Here is a 17,183-nt window from a genome sequence, read left to right on the forward strand (position 1 = left end):
AACCAGACTACATTCTTTGATCATGTAAGGAATCTCAGAGATAATACTTAGCATTGACCCAGACTTACCTTTACTGGCATCACCCTCCTAATTCCTGAGGACAAAGGTAACATCCTTGTAGATAAATTCAGCACTAACATCTTCCCTCTGTCACCTCCCAATTTCCTAATACAAAGTATCAGATTCATACCACTCCCTGTAATCATCCAGACACTAAAAGCGCTCTCCAGGACCAAAACACCAGCATTATATAAGATACCCTGCTTTTTCCTGTTTAGTATGAATTACACTTTACCAGCAGTGGCACTTGGTGTCTTCAAAACAAAGGGATGGGGGCTGCAGGACTGCAGGAGACAACTGAACGTGTGGGGCCAAAGAGAAAGGAGTGAGGCTATGTTACAGTGGGATCAACCCTAATCACGCTTACCAATTTACATAAAATAAGTGCTCAGTCACTACTGCACATGCTGAATATTCTACTAACCAGTACTAGACTAAAGCGCATTTCAGAGTTATTGAGGTGTTAATTTAATTTGTGCTGCACAGAGACAGTAGTCACAGCCTGTATGTTTACCTCCCCCCCCCTCCCATGCACGTTAGTCTTGCAAAGTCAGAATTACAACAGTAAACAGCAGGGCCAGTCATTTCATTCTCACACTGACATAGCCCCCCCCCCCCATCCTAATTGCCTACCCAAAGTACCTGGTTTGAACCTACAAAGTTAAAAAAATGAAGAAGAAGAAGAAGAAGAAAACAAAAAAGGACAACAGTTACATTACTGTATTTCATTCACATAAACATGAGTGAAAGGTCAGCACTTGTACTCACTCCATCTCACTACACCCAAATGCAGAGCAGTCTTGCAAAGGCAGAATTATAACTGTAAATATTAAGACCACTCCTTTACTTTACAGACAGCCCCACATACCAGTTACCTACCTAAATTGGGTGGTTGGACTCGTCAGCATTAGTAATATTTTTTTCTTTACTGTATTGGATTGATGCATGCAAATACTGAGAGTCTGCATTCTGTCTTACTCACCCAAATACACATTAGTCCTACAAAGCCAGAATTATTACATCAAAGCTACAGTCCCAAAGATGTCATGCTCAAACAGCCATATCAATTGCCAGCCTAAAGTATCTGTTTTGACCCTGCCAGGATTAAAACGAAAATAGCAATAACTGAATTAATTAATTTACTCTGTCGCACAGAAACAGCAGTTACAGACTTGTATGACAGTTGACTTTACCCAAATACACACTAATCCTGCAAAGCCACAATTACAACAGTAAACAGCAAGGTCAGTCAACCCATTTCATTCACAAACAACCCCCCATTACCTAACTAAAGTAGCTTATTTTTACCCTGTCAGGATTAAAGTAGAATTAATAGTAATAATACTTGCATTACTTTCATTTTGTTGTCAGAAAATTTGTCAGAGCTTGCGTGTGCTAGCCAAATACTCACTTCATTTTATTTATTTTACTTTTGTTTACCCAAGTTTTTGCAACCGTCTTTAGTCGAAAAAGAAACCTTTTCAGCATATGTCCAGGGAGAAAAGATTCAACTTATTAGAAACATTTTTTAAACATTCAGTATATACATGAACAGATATGAAATAACATACATTAAGAATTACTCATAAACTTGCTATTTTTTTTTTATATTCATCTTAACTAAAAGTACAGATAGAAAAGTATTACAGTTTTGCAAAGCTGGAATTACAACAACAGTAAACAGCTGGGCCAGTTGTTTCAATCACACATAGCCCAAATCTCAATTGCCTACCCCCCCCCCCCCCCACAGTATCTGATTTGATCTTGCGAGGTTAAAAACAAAAACAACAACAAAGAAGAAGACACTGTCATTAAGATAAGTATTCTTTTTTTTTCACATATGCAATACTCAGAGTTCAGAGCTTGTGGTTGTGCTTACTTCACTCAAATGCTCATTACTCTTACAAATCAAGCCAGAACTCCAGTCACACCATTCTCACATAGGCATTGGCCCCATCCCAACTGCCTACCCAGATAATCTGCTTTGAGCCTTCAAGGTTTAAAATAAAGAAAATAGAAGACCATGGTTACATTACTGTATTTCTTTCACATCACAAAGCCAAGAACCTGCATGTGATCCTACTTCAGTTCACCCATACACACTTTACTCATGCAAGAATAGAGTTTGTTTCAACAACAAAACATTGAGAAACCATCCTAATCCATCTTGACTCACCCTGCAAAAAAAATATTAGGTTAAAAAAAAAAAAACACACGTCATCCACAAATGGCCCCCCAGAATATACTGCATACTTAGTATTTCTTTGAAAAAAAGTCGTCAACAGCCCCCCAAACATGCAGACCACTAGTATCTGGTTAACACTGCAGGGATATTCTATTAAAAAAAAAAGTCTTCAACAGCACCCCCTAAACACACAGACCACTAGTATCTGATTGACCCTGCCAGCGTATTATATTAGAAAAAGAAAATCATCAACAGTCCCCAAAACACATTGCCTCCCTAGTATCTGGTTAACCCTGCCAGAATATTATATATATATATATATATATATATATATATATATATATATATATATATATCTATAAAAAAAACAGGAAGTCATCAACAGCCCCCAAACACATAGACCACCTACTAGTATCTGGTTGATCATGCCAGAATATTATCAGAAAAACATCACAAACAGCCACCAAAACAGCCAGCTCACTGTGGATTCAGCCTTCTGTTATCTGGTTGACCCTGACAACTTCCAGGCCCAGGACTTCAGAAAAATAAATTCTAATCCTCTGCTGCACCATTTAACAATTATTTGGTTGACCCTGCCAATAAATAATTAAATACAATGTAGACAAGTTAGCTGCAGTAAACCACCAAGAACACTGTTTCTAAATTCATAGAATAATAAGTCTGCAGTAGTAGAAACACTTGATTTATTATATTATTATAAATCAAGTGTTTCTACTACTGTGGACTTATTATTCTAAGAAATAATTAAATACAGAAATTATCTGATCAACCTTGCCAGGAAAAAAAAATAAATACAGAAAGTATCTGGTTGACCCTCCCAGGAAAAAAAAATGGGAACTCAATTATTTTTTTCTGGGGTGCGGGTTAAAAATTGCCTTCCTTGGCTCACCTTAAACATCCTCTGGAATGTGAGATTAAATCTGATCAATTTTATTCCACATTTATTTATTTATTTATTTTTACTGTTCTCTCTACTCTCTCGTTCTCTCTCTCCCTTGCAAATTAACTATGTTAAACCACAGGAACAGAATGCGAGAGTAACAGGACTAATCAGCAGCCTCATTACTTACTCAGATTACGTGACAGGCTGCTGACTTAACATTCCCGTCGGCTTCCTATTACCTGCGGTTAAAACCGCAATAACTTCTGGGCATCTTTGTTGATGCCTGTAGTCTTCCCAACCAGGACTGTTTTAGAAACAGTCCAGCAACAAAAAGATATTTTTATTTATTTTATTTTTTTTTTACGTTTGTAACTCGAGTGTGCATGCACACTGCTCTGAGTTCTGCCTAGCATCTCATCTTCGGCTTTACACACTAGTTTTCAAGTTGAACTGCTACTAGTATATAAAAATTAGTAATTAAACTTTTTCATTTTTTTTCAATGAGAAAGTTAGGGGGGCTGCAGCCCAGAAGTCCAGTACCATGAACCACCCCTGTTTTTCAGACCTCCTCCTTAAACTATGTAAGCACAGCTCTCCACTGAATATGTACCAGAAACCTGCAGAACAGTTGCAGTAGCTCCCCTCCACAAGGGAGCCCCCAATATGGACCCTGGTAACTACAGTCCTATCAGCCTCACCAGCGTCATTTCAGTGTAATGAGACATATCATCATGTAAGTCATAAACAGCTACAAAAACAACCTACAATCCCTAGACCCTAACCAATTTGGCTTTGTAAAACGTATTTTATGGCTAGTAAACCTAGACTACTTCTTTGAAACCGTTACGATGTAACAAAAGGGGAGTATCTCTGTACACGCAGTTTCCTTCAATTTAGCCAAGGCTGTGTACACTATAACCCACTCTGGCATCATTGATAAACAGGTCAAACTCAATGTAAATCTCTGTATAACCTGTTGTTATTCAAATGGCTCACTGATAGAGACACCACTCTAAAAAATAAAACGGGTAAAAAATGGTACATCAAACTTTTATTTCTTAAAAGAACTACCAGTTGTTATTTTAAGAAATAAAAGTTTGATGTACCATTCGTTTTTGAGCCATTTTATTTTTTATTGTTCTCATGGTGAGGAATTTTGTTTTGGTTTTTGAAGTTTATTCGAGAGACACCATTCTTTGAGAGTTGATGAAACACTATCCTCCAAGAGACTTGTCACCTGTGTTGTATCCCAAAGCTCTGTTTTGGGAACACTTCTATTTGGCATTTACTTCTCTGATGTCAAATTTAATCTTAAAAGCCTCTGCCTAATCACATTTGTGGATGATTTCAAGCTTGAAACCATTATAAGTGCCTATGAAGATACTCAGATCCTCCAAGAGGGCCTAACATGTACAAACCCATAGTATTAGGAGCATAGTCTAAAGCTAGACACCCTTGTATGGTTTAGGAATGAGGAACCCTTGTAAACTTACCATACAGATGGTAGCCCCCTTAAAACTGCCATTGTCATTACAGACCTAGAAACCTTTGCAGATAAGGAAATCTTCTTTGACTACAGCGTATTCACTGTCACGAGGAAGGTATTCTGCCCCACCCAAATGATTACTAAGAGCATCTCCTCTTGCCCCAAAAGGGTCATCATCCTCCCCTATTGTTGTCCCTTACCAGGGCCATTTTAAACCACAGTGTCCCCTTTGGTATGTACTTGTCCAAACAATTAACCAGCTATAAAAGTTCTTGTGGGTCCTCACTAGGGTCTCATTGTTACTCAGAGTAAGTAAAGACTCTCTCTCCTTTGTGTCTCCTAGAAACTCCTACATAGTAATTAGTCTATGGCTGGCCTACAAATCTGGAAGTGACATAGTCCTACCTCATCTATTAAATTTCCAAAAGACTCACACAGTAACACAATTACAAGATGGAGGAAAATAAATCTATACTGCAATGTAAATAGGACTTGTTGGTGTGACAGATTTCACTCCAAAAGTATCATCCCTGGATCTAACTCTCATTTTCTGTAATGCAAGCACATCTATGTCGCTCACTATCTTTAAATCTTAGATGAAGGGACAGGAAAATACAAATTTACCTTAGACCTAGTCCACCCTATCCCTTATGGACATGGGGAGTAACTAGTTGTGAGTACCAGTGAGATTGCAGTGGCTAACTTCAAATGGCTTAACTGGTCTGCTGTCTAGCAGCAACCTTTGAACCTATGAAAATTGCTAAGAAAGAAACAAAGTCAAAGAAATCTGAAGGCTCGAGTCACCAGTACAAGAAAAGGCCATTCATACCACCAATTAGTAAACCAAGAACCCCACAAGCCATAAAAAAGACAAAAGAATATCTCTGTACCTTACACTGGACTACCAAACTGAATTGTTGAGTCTTGTTGAGTCTTCCGGCTTTTCCCTGTTAGGGGTCGCCACAGCGGAACTCCAGTCCGCTAATGATTGGTAGTTGATTTTTACGTGCAGAGTTACCAGCCCTGACGCACAACCTTCAATTAAGGTACGCCCATTCACGCATGTCTCCACGCAGAAGATGCTCTAGCTGAGAATCAAACCGGACAGTGTCTTACTGTGAGGCGACAACACTACCGCAGCACCACCACCGCGGGCAAGTACAGGGGTCCATTAATGCACCAAAATCTTTGCCACTGCTTAAGTAAGAGTAAACGTTTCTCACCACATTTACTGGAATACTGTTAAAAATTGTATTATTTTTACTCTGTTTCTTCTGCTTCATGCATCTGTCTGTGTTTCAGGCTGAGCCTGAAAATGGGCAACTATAATAAGTGCTCTACCCCAGTTTTATATATGTACAGGTGTGTGTGTGTGTGTGTGTGTGTGTGTGTGTGTGTGTGTGTGTGTGTGTGTGTGTGTGTGTGTGTGTGTGTGTGTGTGTGTGTGTGTGTGTGTGTGTGTGTGTGTGTGTGTGTGTGTGTGTGTGTGTGTGTGTGTGTGTGTGTGTGTGTGTTTATGTGAGGTCTACTTCTAAATTTCAAATTTTCAAAATGTTGACTTTCTTATGGTCAAGACCATAAGATCAAAGTTTTGAAACTTTGAAATTTAAATTAAAAAAAAAAAAATAAAAACAAAAAAATCTTTTTATGTTTTTGCAAGGGGGCAAGAAAGCCCCCCATGCAAATTAAATATACCAACTCCAAGATCGCACTAGTGAGGAAAACGGAAAATATACTCCCTATCAATTAAGAAGTCAGTCTGGGCTTCAACTGAAACACCCTGTTGACAACCAGAAAAGCATTTTATAAAGTAGCCCCAGGATTATGGAACTGATTCCCTGATTAGCACCAAGCTGCTAAAGATATTATTCCCTTTTTGCAAGTAGCTAAAAAGCCACTTAAAAGAAAAGTCATATGTAAATGTGCTGATAATTTAGGATAGTTGTCCGACTAAAAGTACTGTTGATGATGACATCATTAACAGGTCTCCTGTTACAATATGCATGAAATATGCCCTCCTGCATTACATAACCTTCTCATTCATTTTACTGTTTAATTTTATACAATATATATACTTGATTACACTTGTATTTATCTATTAGCTATGTGCACTCAAATATGACTGCAGCACAATCAATTGTGCACTTGTGTTGGTTCTGTACTATCTTATTATAATATTTGTAGTACTAATTGTCTACATGTTGTGTAGCTATGTTGTTTTTGCTACTTGACCTAAATCATGGTTGAAAAATAGCTAAATGACTAAGTAAAAAGTACCTTTAATAGAATACAAAGCAGCATTATCTCAATGAATTGTTCATTAATAGCTTAGGCAGCATGGCTACTCAATGGTAATCTCTCTGTCTCACAGCTTCAGGGCCTTGAATTCATGTCTAACTTCTGGTCAGTGTCACTGTGAAGTTTTGCATATTCTCCTCATGTCTGTATGGATACTCCGGTTTCTTCTCACCTTCCAAAAATGTGTTGGGTAATTGGCTACACTAAATTTCTTATCAGGATGTACACATTGTGTGTGTTTGTTCTTGTCCATGTGATCTGGGCTACAGCTGAAAAGGTTCCATGGAACAGTCCAGCTACCCAGTTAATAAAGGATAACATTAAAAAAATAACATAAATAACATTATTAAGTAATTTTTTCTTAAGACTTGAAATATGCACCCCCCCCCCTCATTAATTTATACTCTAATTTTTTTTTTTTTAAAGTATTCAGAATAATTTTTCAGGGCATCTGTTGTGCCCAAAATTGTATTTTTGCAGTTTTTCATGGTTTTCTGGCAAAACTCACTGATTTTCCCACAGTGGACTGTCTGATAATACCAATTGCCACATGGTGCCTAGTTTCTCCTGGTTGGATCCTTGCTTTGGTGTCCTTCCATCCTTTTTAGTGCACTCATCTGGGTTGTCATTAATCGTGGTGTCTGGCCTGGGGATTACATCCATTTTAAGGATTTCATTTGCATGTCCATCTGGTCATGATGTGGATCGGTTGGACACTCTGGTTTCAGCTGCTGGTTACCAAAATTCAGCTGCTGGGCTACTGGGTAAGGCTGGGGATGGTTAGAATACTAGATTCAGTCCACCTGTCTTCTCCTGATGCCCTGTCCTTTATCAGCTGTGCAGACTAAAAGCTCAGTTACTAAAACAAGATGGTTATGATACCATTTTCACTTCAGAAGTCTTTTATTGAAACATGCAGGTTTGTGTTAAAATGTCTTAAGGATCAGTTGTGCATAAATTATCTTTAATTAAGAATTTTGTGACTAAAGGCTCAAGTTTCTTTTCAGAAGTAGAAAAGCTGTGTCTCATTTGTGGATGCATGCACTGTATTTCTGTGTGCAAACAAAATATTATCTAGAATGTAAGAGGTATAAGAAGCCCTAATAATGCCCATTGGACTTCCCAAAGAACTTGTAAAGTTATGGACCAAAAAAAGTTAAAGTCAAATAACAAAGCTATAACAGCTCCTTATTGCAGTTTCTCACTCTCTCTCTTCTGGCTTGTCCCAGTTAGGGGTCACCACAGCGGATCACCTTGTCTGCTCATGATTGGCAGTGGAGTTTTATGGTGTCAAGTTGCCAGCCCGGCACCCAACCTTCCACGGAAGACACACACACTCACGCACTCATGCCTAGGGCCAATTTTAGCATGTCCAATCTAAAGTATAAGAAAAGGTATTCAGAATAAGCAAAATCTATTATGTTTATTTATTTATTGCAGTTTGTTTGCCAGGATGGTCCATTGGGCCACAAAGAGCCCGTTTTCAATGGTGTCCTGGGTAGAAAAGTTCCAGTATAATGCAAAAAATACTAAATACAAATACAAAATACAAATGCAGGGAGAGCAGTTACAAGCTTACAAATTAGAAAATAACAAAATATGGGAGAAATTGGAAAAGTACATAGCAATAACTTGTAGTGTAGTGGCATTAGAAGGAGCAGTTGGTATAATGCAAGATAAATTCATTATAAGCAAATACAGTTTTAATGCAAATACAATTAAATAATAGCCCTTTGCTAACATTTATTAAACAACTAACGTATACTAGCTATTTGCTACAGTTCCTAACATGCGAACATTGACTGTCATTTTAAGCAGCTAAAATGCAACTGCCTTAAATGATTCCCACTACTGCTTGCAAGGACCAAGCAGCACTTCTACTACAGGGCTGACTGTATCTTGCTCCTGGGGTAACTGCCTCTTCACCCTGCCCTTCCTATAGCTTGGAGAGTGTGTTACAGTCATTTTTTATCTGAGCTCATAGCGTCCATTGCTTTCTTAAGGTTTGCCTAAATCTCTCTGGTCAGCCCAGTGGTGGCTTGATAAGGGGGTGTTGAGGTAAAATCCCCTACACGATTCATAAAGGCTTTAAACATGTCTGCTGTGAACTTTGTTCTGTTGCCACTTGCAGTTTGTTTGGACAAACCGTTCCCTGCAAACACTGTCATAGTAATAGGAACTGTTCTTCCTCTGAAGCAGTTTAGTCATTAAGTAGTTTCAGTCAATGCTGAAATGTGCATCCAATACTAAGGGAAATGAAGGGGCCTGCAAAGCTGTATGCATGCTCTACTCTGTCATGGTACTGCTGGCCACTCCCAGGAGTGCAAATATCCAAGTGATGGTGGATTCCCCAACCAACATTTATCACACATTTAAAAGTCAAGTGGTGCTGGTGCTGTGCCACCCTAAAACCTTCTTGCTAAAATCTGCATCTTCTACAGGCTAAGTTATCCATTGTGGAGTGTCTCTAGTGAACAAGGACTGCAATTCTTTTGAATGACATCCTGGATACACATGATAAGGGGCCTTGGCACACAGATAATTGGTATTTGTTTTCTTCAAAAGCTGGGTATGTCTCCTAACCTCTATCCTTTTTGAAATGCCTTATAAACCTTAGATACTATATGGCCAGTTTAAGTTACTCTATGAGTGTTCATGCTGGTGTCACAAATGGACCTGCAATGCTCAGCTCCTGAGGCTTTTTACAAGCTACCTGGAGAACACATCAGCATTACACTGTTGCTTATTTCTATTATATTCAGCACCATATAAATACCCCTTCAAAAAAAAAACTACAGCTATAAAGCTAAAATCTAATCAATGGTTGCTGATAATATAGGTATTGTTAGAAGTTTAACATGAGGTTAAGGCCTTTTTGTCAATTTTAGCATAATTTATTTCAGATTTCATTATAACACATTCAAGACCAGTGGATCATTCCATACCAGGATCACAGATGTAAAGCATTTTTAGCCTGGGTACCTTCACTACATTTTTTACCCAATCTATTGATTCCATAAGTCTGTTTTGTTCAGTAATATGCTTACTGTGTATTATTTCCTCTCTGAAAAAATGAATACTTGCCTCGGGTCATATTCCATTAGTTTGCCTAAATCTCAATTTAAATTGCTCACATACTATTTATCATTAAAGTGTGTTTCCAATATGTTGTCTAAATAGCACTACATATTTGGGATTCCCTGTAATACCTGGCCATTTTCTTTTGCCACAGGACTGGCTCATACAGCACCCCAAACACAAAAACATTCAACCTCCCCTCCATTCCTCTCTTCCCCTTACCCTTCTTCAATGTGCCCCAGTCCTTCATGAATGTCTTCATGAATTCTGTCTCTAGCACCAAGTCTCTTATTACATTATAATGGTCCTCAACCCATTTTATGAGAATGTGTTTTTACATATCCAGTACTTACCTGTAAACCTATAAGATGCCGTTGGTCCCTGCAGTCAACTGCCTGTGCTTACTCCTCCCCCAGTCACAGGTTCGTAGGTACTTTCTAGACTCATGACCCATGAGAGTCTTTAGAAGACTAGCCATACATTCCTGTGAAGTTTTTAACCCTTATATTTTAAGTATGAATAACCCAGACATGAGCAGAACATTTACATGTCGTCCATATTCATGAGAGGGAAGGGTGCTAAACCAGGGTGAATTTGTAGTTACTCATCCATTCATCCAAATTACGTTTGAATGGTATAAGAAAAGTACTTTGCTTTAAGTGTTCTACACTGTTTAGGATGACTCCTTCCCAACTCCCTGACATGATCTTATGTATCCTCTTCAGAGCTCTAGTGAGAAAATCTCCACCCTCACTAATCTCTGGTCATACCTTCCCCCATTTTTCACACCCTCCTAGTGGTTTTCCTCTAAATTATTTTCAGCAAATGGATGTCCTTCTTGTACAACGAACAGAACTACATACAGTACTCAAGGTATGGTATGACCAGAGCCTGTAGAGTGGAAGCATTTCATCTTAGCTTTGAAGTCTGTACCCTAATAATACTGCCATTGACCTCTAACTCTGCTCTTGGTGGTCCAGCCTGGGAGCAATTAGCATTTTCACATTCTTTTATTGTTTTGCTGCCATTTCCACTCCTCTTAGCTTAGCTGATATTTTACACAGGTGTCATCATGCTCAAGTGTAGTACTTTAAATTTGTTTGCACTGAACCTCAAAAGTCTCCTCTTTGGCCACTAAATCCTTCTTTAGGTTAATTCCCCATAATGCATTACTACGCTTACCTTCATGTCTTCACCAAAGGCACTGATCCTTCTTTCCTTTGCCTGATATATGTCAGAAACAAGCACATCCAACAGTAATGGATTCAGGGCTGACCCCTACGTTACTGCACTAGTCACTCTTTTCCTGACATCACTCCTCTCATTACAACCTCCCTGCCATAACATTCACCCCTGCACTTTTTTAGTTCCACAGCCCCCCCCCCCAAACTCATACAGTATTCCTAACATCCCTCTCTATATGGTACCAAGTAAAGGCCCTAATGCATTCAGGAAGTCCACATCTACTGTTGATCCCTGTTTAGTGCTCCTTGTAGACCAGTCAAAAAATGTGACTTTTTTTTAAATGTTATTCATTTTATTCTCTTCAATTGCTTGCCAGCGGTCAACTTTCTTCAGTGACCTTTTTCCCCAAAGTAGTGCTCTGACCAGGGCTTGACCTCATATCCCAGCTCATTTACTCAGATTCACTGTTGTACTGAGGCCACCTTTTCCATGATGGATGGGTGGAGACCCAAGAATGACAGTCTGGTCTAAGGACATGTGAGGGTCTCTAATGCACTGTCATTCCAACATCTTTTAGGGGGAAACCCATCCTTAACCTCAGCATTTCCTCTTGAGAATGAAGTGAGTACTTACAGTGCAAGGGCTGATGAACATTGAGCATGGCTCTCACTGGCAATATGCACCCTCATCCCAATGAAGGCTGTATATCTGCAGCCCATTATCACAATGATTTACCACCTAATCTCCTATGACTGCCAATGAACAGGATTTCTAACACTTCTAACAGTGTAAGAAATAAGCTTACATTAGCTGCTTACTCCCATCTTACCGCAGCTAGCTCCTTCAGTGTGTAGGCTTACTACATGAAGTAGACACAACAGAGGCTTTATGCTTCTGTAGCTCAGAGACAGGAAAAACTGCATCAGGACTGATAATGACAGTTTCCTCTGGCCATGAAGTCATGTTACCAGATGTTCTGGAGACTGTTGCATTTTAGAAAAGTAACCAGACATTCCACCAAGATTGTATCAGCAATGTCCACCCTGTGGTTCAGAGGGATAAAGGCCTTACTTCACCCCAAATGAGCCAGGTTCCACTACTGGTATTGGTGATAGAGGGACTGGACAGAGGAAGAATGGTAGTGTGACACTGATGTTGGCTCACCCATCCTGGGCAGGAAGACTCCCTAGGCTTGCTACAATAGTTGGCAGCAATGAAAGCCAGGCAAGGCCCACTCTGTAAATGGTGTACAACTTGACTGAACATGAATAGAAGCAAGCGTACACCTCCCATAAGCAGCAATTGCAGAGCTCACAAAGCCCTATGGGGTGGTAGGTTAGTGCACACTTCCTGGCAGCAGTATCGTACTGCACCAGCATCTTTCATATTCTAACCGGTCTGGACATGAGTTGGGTTGAGCCTGGTAGAAGCTAAGGTAGATCTGGAAGGCCTAATAGGCCTGGTGAACACAGAGAAGAGCTGGTGGCAGCTGATCGTTAGCTGCTGAAAGGGAGAGTAAAAAAATATTCTCTCAGCAATGTTGTCTGGTACTGCTGTTATCTGACCATATTCAGCATGCTTTCCAATATAAATCACTGAAACAGAACAAGATATCAGAGTATATAGCATTTTTATTAAAAGTAGCATGAAGTCTCTCACATCTCTATCACATTATCTGACTGTACTTTATTCTTCATTTGTCCTTTTTAAAGTAATCGACACTTACCCAACTGTTAATTTCAAAGCACAAAGAATCTCTTTCACCTTAACCCTCTAACGCTATCTCTTTTGCATCTCTACTTTAAAAACTGAACTGGAATGCCTTTTCTATCACTAAGAATGTACTACATCATTAAAATTGTACTATAATACCTTTTGTACCGTAAAAGAACATATTGTATTACCTGCTTCTCACATCTTACTGTGCTATATTACCTTCCTCTTACAAGTTTTACTATAACTGTAATTACTACATTTGTACCTTATGTTTTGTTTATTCTGTATTTACATTTTGTAACATGGAGCTTTTCTCCCCGGGCCTCTGCTGAAAAGGGGCTATTTTAGCCCAGTCAGACTTTCCTGGTAAACCAATGGCAAATAAATAAATAAATCCCTAACAGAAGCTTTTCTTATATTAATACAAAGATATACTCTACAAACACATAACAGAATAATTCTCCAAAAAGGATTGCTAAGATAACATTAACTTTAATCAATGATGTAAAACAGTGTCTTACACCTACAGTTAATACTATATTTTTCCTGTGTTATTCAAGGATGATTCCCAGCTCTGGAGAGACTCTGCTACACCAGAGAACTGTACTTGTATTGCATAGCTATTCTGAATTCAAAATGCAGAGCTAAATTTAAAAATCATAACTTCATTTTAGAATACACTATAGAATACCCACCCAGTGATTTTTCAACACAAAGGTAACATGTTATGTTTTTTAAAAACGTAATGAAGCTGGGAACATCAGTAGCTGGACAAAGAAAAAAAATGCCTCGGTAAAATAAAATTTTGCAAAAAAACATGTACTTTCTAATGCTACACATAGACTGCTTTCTGGATGTGTGAATGAATAGTTTGTCAAGAATATTGAGAAGACTGCCAAAACATTCTGCTCAAAAGTACATCTTCTGTCTGATAACTAAAAATGTAATTTAGAAGAACTCGTCTTACATGTGTGTTGTTAGAAAGCAGAATGACATAAGCAAGACACAGTCCATTTCACTTATAACAGAGACAAAAGCTCATTGTCACTGTTTTCAGGCTATATAATGTGTACACGTTTTCTACATTTACATTTTTACAAAATGGATGACAGTCACATCTGTGTGTGTGTGTGTGTGTGTGTGTGTGTGTGTGTGTGTGTGTGTGTGTGTGTGTGTGTGTGTATACTGTTTCAAAAGTATGTGTACCCAGTCCCACAGGAACAACACACATACACATACTATGTGATGTTGTGCCAACATGCTGTTCCTCTGTGTTGCTGCATTCCAACACTGTGATATCTCAAACAGCAAACGTAACAGAATGGCGGTACCCTAGCTTGGGATTCTATTTCTATTCGATTATTACTCCCAATCATTTTCAGTACTACTTTTTTATTATATTTTATCATTTGCATTTGTATAATGCCTCCTTATACCATTTGCATTTCCCAACTGTTTTTTTGCACAGCCCAAACCTGAAACCATTCACACTGCAATTTCTCAATTCTGTATGCAAATACTTCTAAGCTGCTTCTTCAGAGGTGAGGTTTTCTTGTCCGTACCTCAATACATCCTCTTCATGTGCTCAAAGCCATTCTCTGAGGTGATAGAGAATCATTAATACCTTAGAGACTTTCAAGAAATGGCAGCGTCAATTGGCTCTGTAAGAAAAAAGGATCTCTGATCACAGGATCAGTGATTATAGCAAAACGCGTTACAATAAAGCTCCAGCTATTCAATGCAGAGTGGGCTGGCAGCATTCCCCTAGACAACATGCTAGTATACACTCACAAGTAAGGTTTAATTTGTTGAACAGCCTGAATAATACCTCTCAACCTCTTAGTGCAAGAAATCTGGACAAAGCCAGACAAAACAGGGAACAGATTTTAAGTATTGCTCTTATAAACTTAGACGGTTACTAAAGTAACAGCATTTGTGTTAACATACATTATTCTGAGGGATGTGAAGTCTGAAACTCAAATGTATGTCATTATTTGGTGGCTTCCATCCTCAGATCATCCCACTGATTTGCCAGAAAACCACACATTTTAGGAGGAGCAGATCAAAAATATGAAAGAAAAATCTGGGCAGTTGAAAGGAATGCCTGAATTTAAATATTTTTACTGTTTTCCATGAATCTGCAGTAGACAATGTAATTTGCCTTCCTTGTGCTGCTTTAAAAACATGTACTACTATGTTTTCTATAAGTGGTGTACAGGAGTGAAACAGACAGTGTGGTACTCTAAGTTTCGTTGCTGCCTACAAATGGTTCACTGCCTGAATTGCCAGTCAAAATTTTAAAAGTGGAACTGTAAAGCACCTTATGTGGGGGGAGTAATAACCTGTGATTGTGCTAAGTGAAGTACTACTTACATCTGTGCATCTAGTTTCCTTATACACTGCATTGATGATGTGCGTCTAGTTTCCTTATACACTGCATTGATGATGTGCGTCTAGTTTCCTTATACATTGCATTGATGGTGTGTATTTAGCTTCCTTATACACTGCATTAATGGTGTGCGTCTAGTTTCCTTATACACTGCATTGATGATGTGCGTCTAGTTTCCTTATACATTGCATTGATGGTGTGCATTTAGCTTCCTTATACACAGCATTGATACTGTGTGTCTAGCTTCCTTATACACTGCATTGATGATGTGCATCTAGTTTCCTTATACACTGCATTGATGGTGTGCATTTAGCTTCCTTATACACCACATTGATGGTGTGTGTCTAGCTTCCTTATACACTGTATTGATGGTGTGCGTCTAGCTTCCTTATACACTGCATTAATGGTGTGCATCTAGTTTCCTTATACACTGCATTGATGATGTGCATCTAGTTTCCTTATACACTGCATTGATGATGTGCATCTAGTTTCCTTATACATTGCATTGATGGTGTGCGTTTATCTTCCTTATACACAGCATTGATGGTGTGTGTCTAGCTTCCTTATACACTGCATTGGTGATGTGTATCTAGTTTCCTTATACACTGCATTGATGGTGTGCATTTAGCTTCCTTAGACACTGCATTGATGGTGTGCGTCTAGCTTCCTTATACAATGCATTGATGATGTGCGTCTAGTTTCCTTATACACTGCATTAATGGTGTGCATCTAGTTTCCTTATACACTGCATTGATGATGTGCATCTAGTTTCCTTATACATTGCATTGATGGTGTGCGTTTATCTTCCTTATACACAGCATTGATGGTGTGTGTCTAGCTTCCTTATACACTGCATTGATGGTGTGTGTCTAGTTTCCTTATACACTGCATTAATGGTGTGCATCTAGTTTCCTTATACACTGCATTGATGATGTGCATCTAGTTTCCTTATACATTGCATTGATGGTGTGCGTTTATCTTCCTTATACACAGCATTGATGGTGTGTGTCTAGCTTCCTTATACACTGCATTGATGGTGTGTGTCTAGTTTCCTTATACACTGCATTGATGGTGTGCGTTTAGCTTCCTTATACACCACATTGATGGTGTGCATCTAGCTTCCTTATACACTGCATTGATGGTGTATGTCTATCTTCCTTAAATACTACATCGATGCTGTGCATCTAGCTTCCTTATACATTGCATTGATATTGTGCATCTAGCCTCCTTATACACTGCAATGATGGTGTGCATCTAGCTTCCTTATACACTGCACTGATGGTGTGTGTCTAGCTTCCTTATACACTGTATTTATGGGGTGCGTCTAGCTTCCTTATACACTGCATTAATGGTGAGCATCTAGCTTCCTTATACACTACATCGATGCTGTGCATCTAGCTTCTGTATACACTGCATTGATGCTGTGCATTTCCGCTAAAATGTAGTACCCTCAGTTTGATTCCTTCACCATAAGAGTACACTTATGTGTACCAGCCAAACAAGCAGTACAGAATCAGATGAAATTTTAATTTTTGTACATTATGCGAAGTATACAAACACTTTCATACTGAGACAAAATGCATTTGTCAGATCTGTGTTTTGTTCTTCTCCTTTGTGATTTGTAGTGACAGATGTGGCAAAAGAGATCAATAAAGGCTCCATGATCAACCCGTCTTTATACGAAAGGGGTTAAAGCTAACAGTCCTGATATGAGCACTGCATAGTCTTTTACTTAAACCTGATCACTTAATGCTGTGTAGAAGCTTTCACTGGGAGATATGGCAGGAAATACTCCTACTCAAACTATTTAGTATACAGCCTTGGGTAAGACTTAAACAGTCCAAAGCAGAGACAGCGAAGCAAGCTCCTCTATAATGTCAAC

The 17,183-nt window shown here is 38.8% G+C and overlaps 1 protein-coding gene across 3 annotated transcripts in view; it reads left to right on the forward strand.

The window, feature by feature from the left end:
• The window catches only part of LDB3 (LIM domain binding 3), a 740,470-nt gene that overhangs the window by 663,321 nt on the left and 59,966 nt on the right, over positions 1–17,183 (forward strand). The gene's annotated exons all lie outside the window — the stretch shown is intronic.

This window comes from Protopterus annectens, chromosome 14.part0 (assembly GCF_019279795.1).
Source record: "Protopterus annectens isolate FY-2018-M chromosome 14.part0, PAN1.0, whole genome shotgun sequence".
In the NCBI taxonomy this organism is placed as follows: domain Eukaryota; kingdom Metazoa; phylum Chordata; order Ceratodontiformes; family Protopteridae; genus Protopterus; species Protopterus annectens.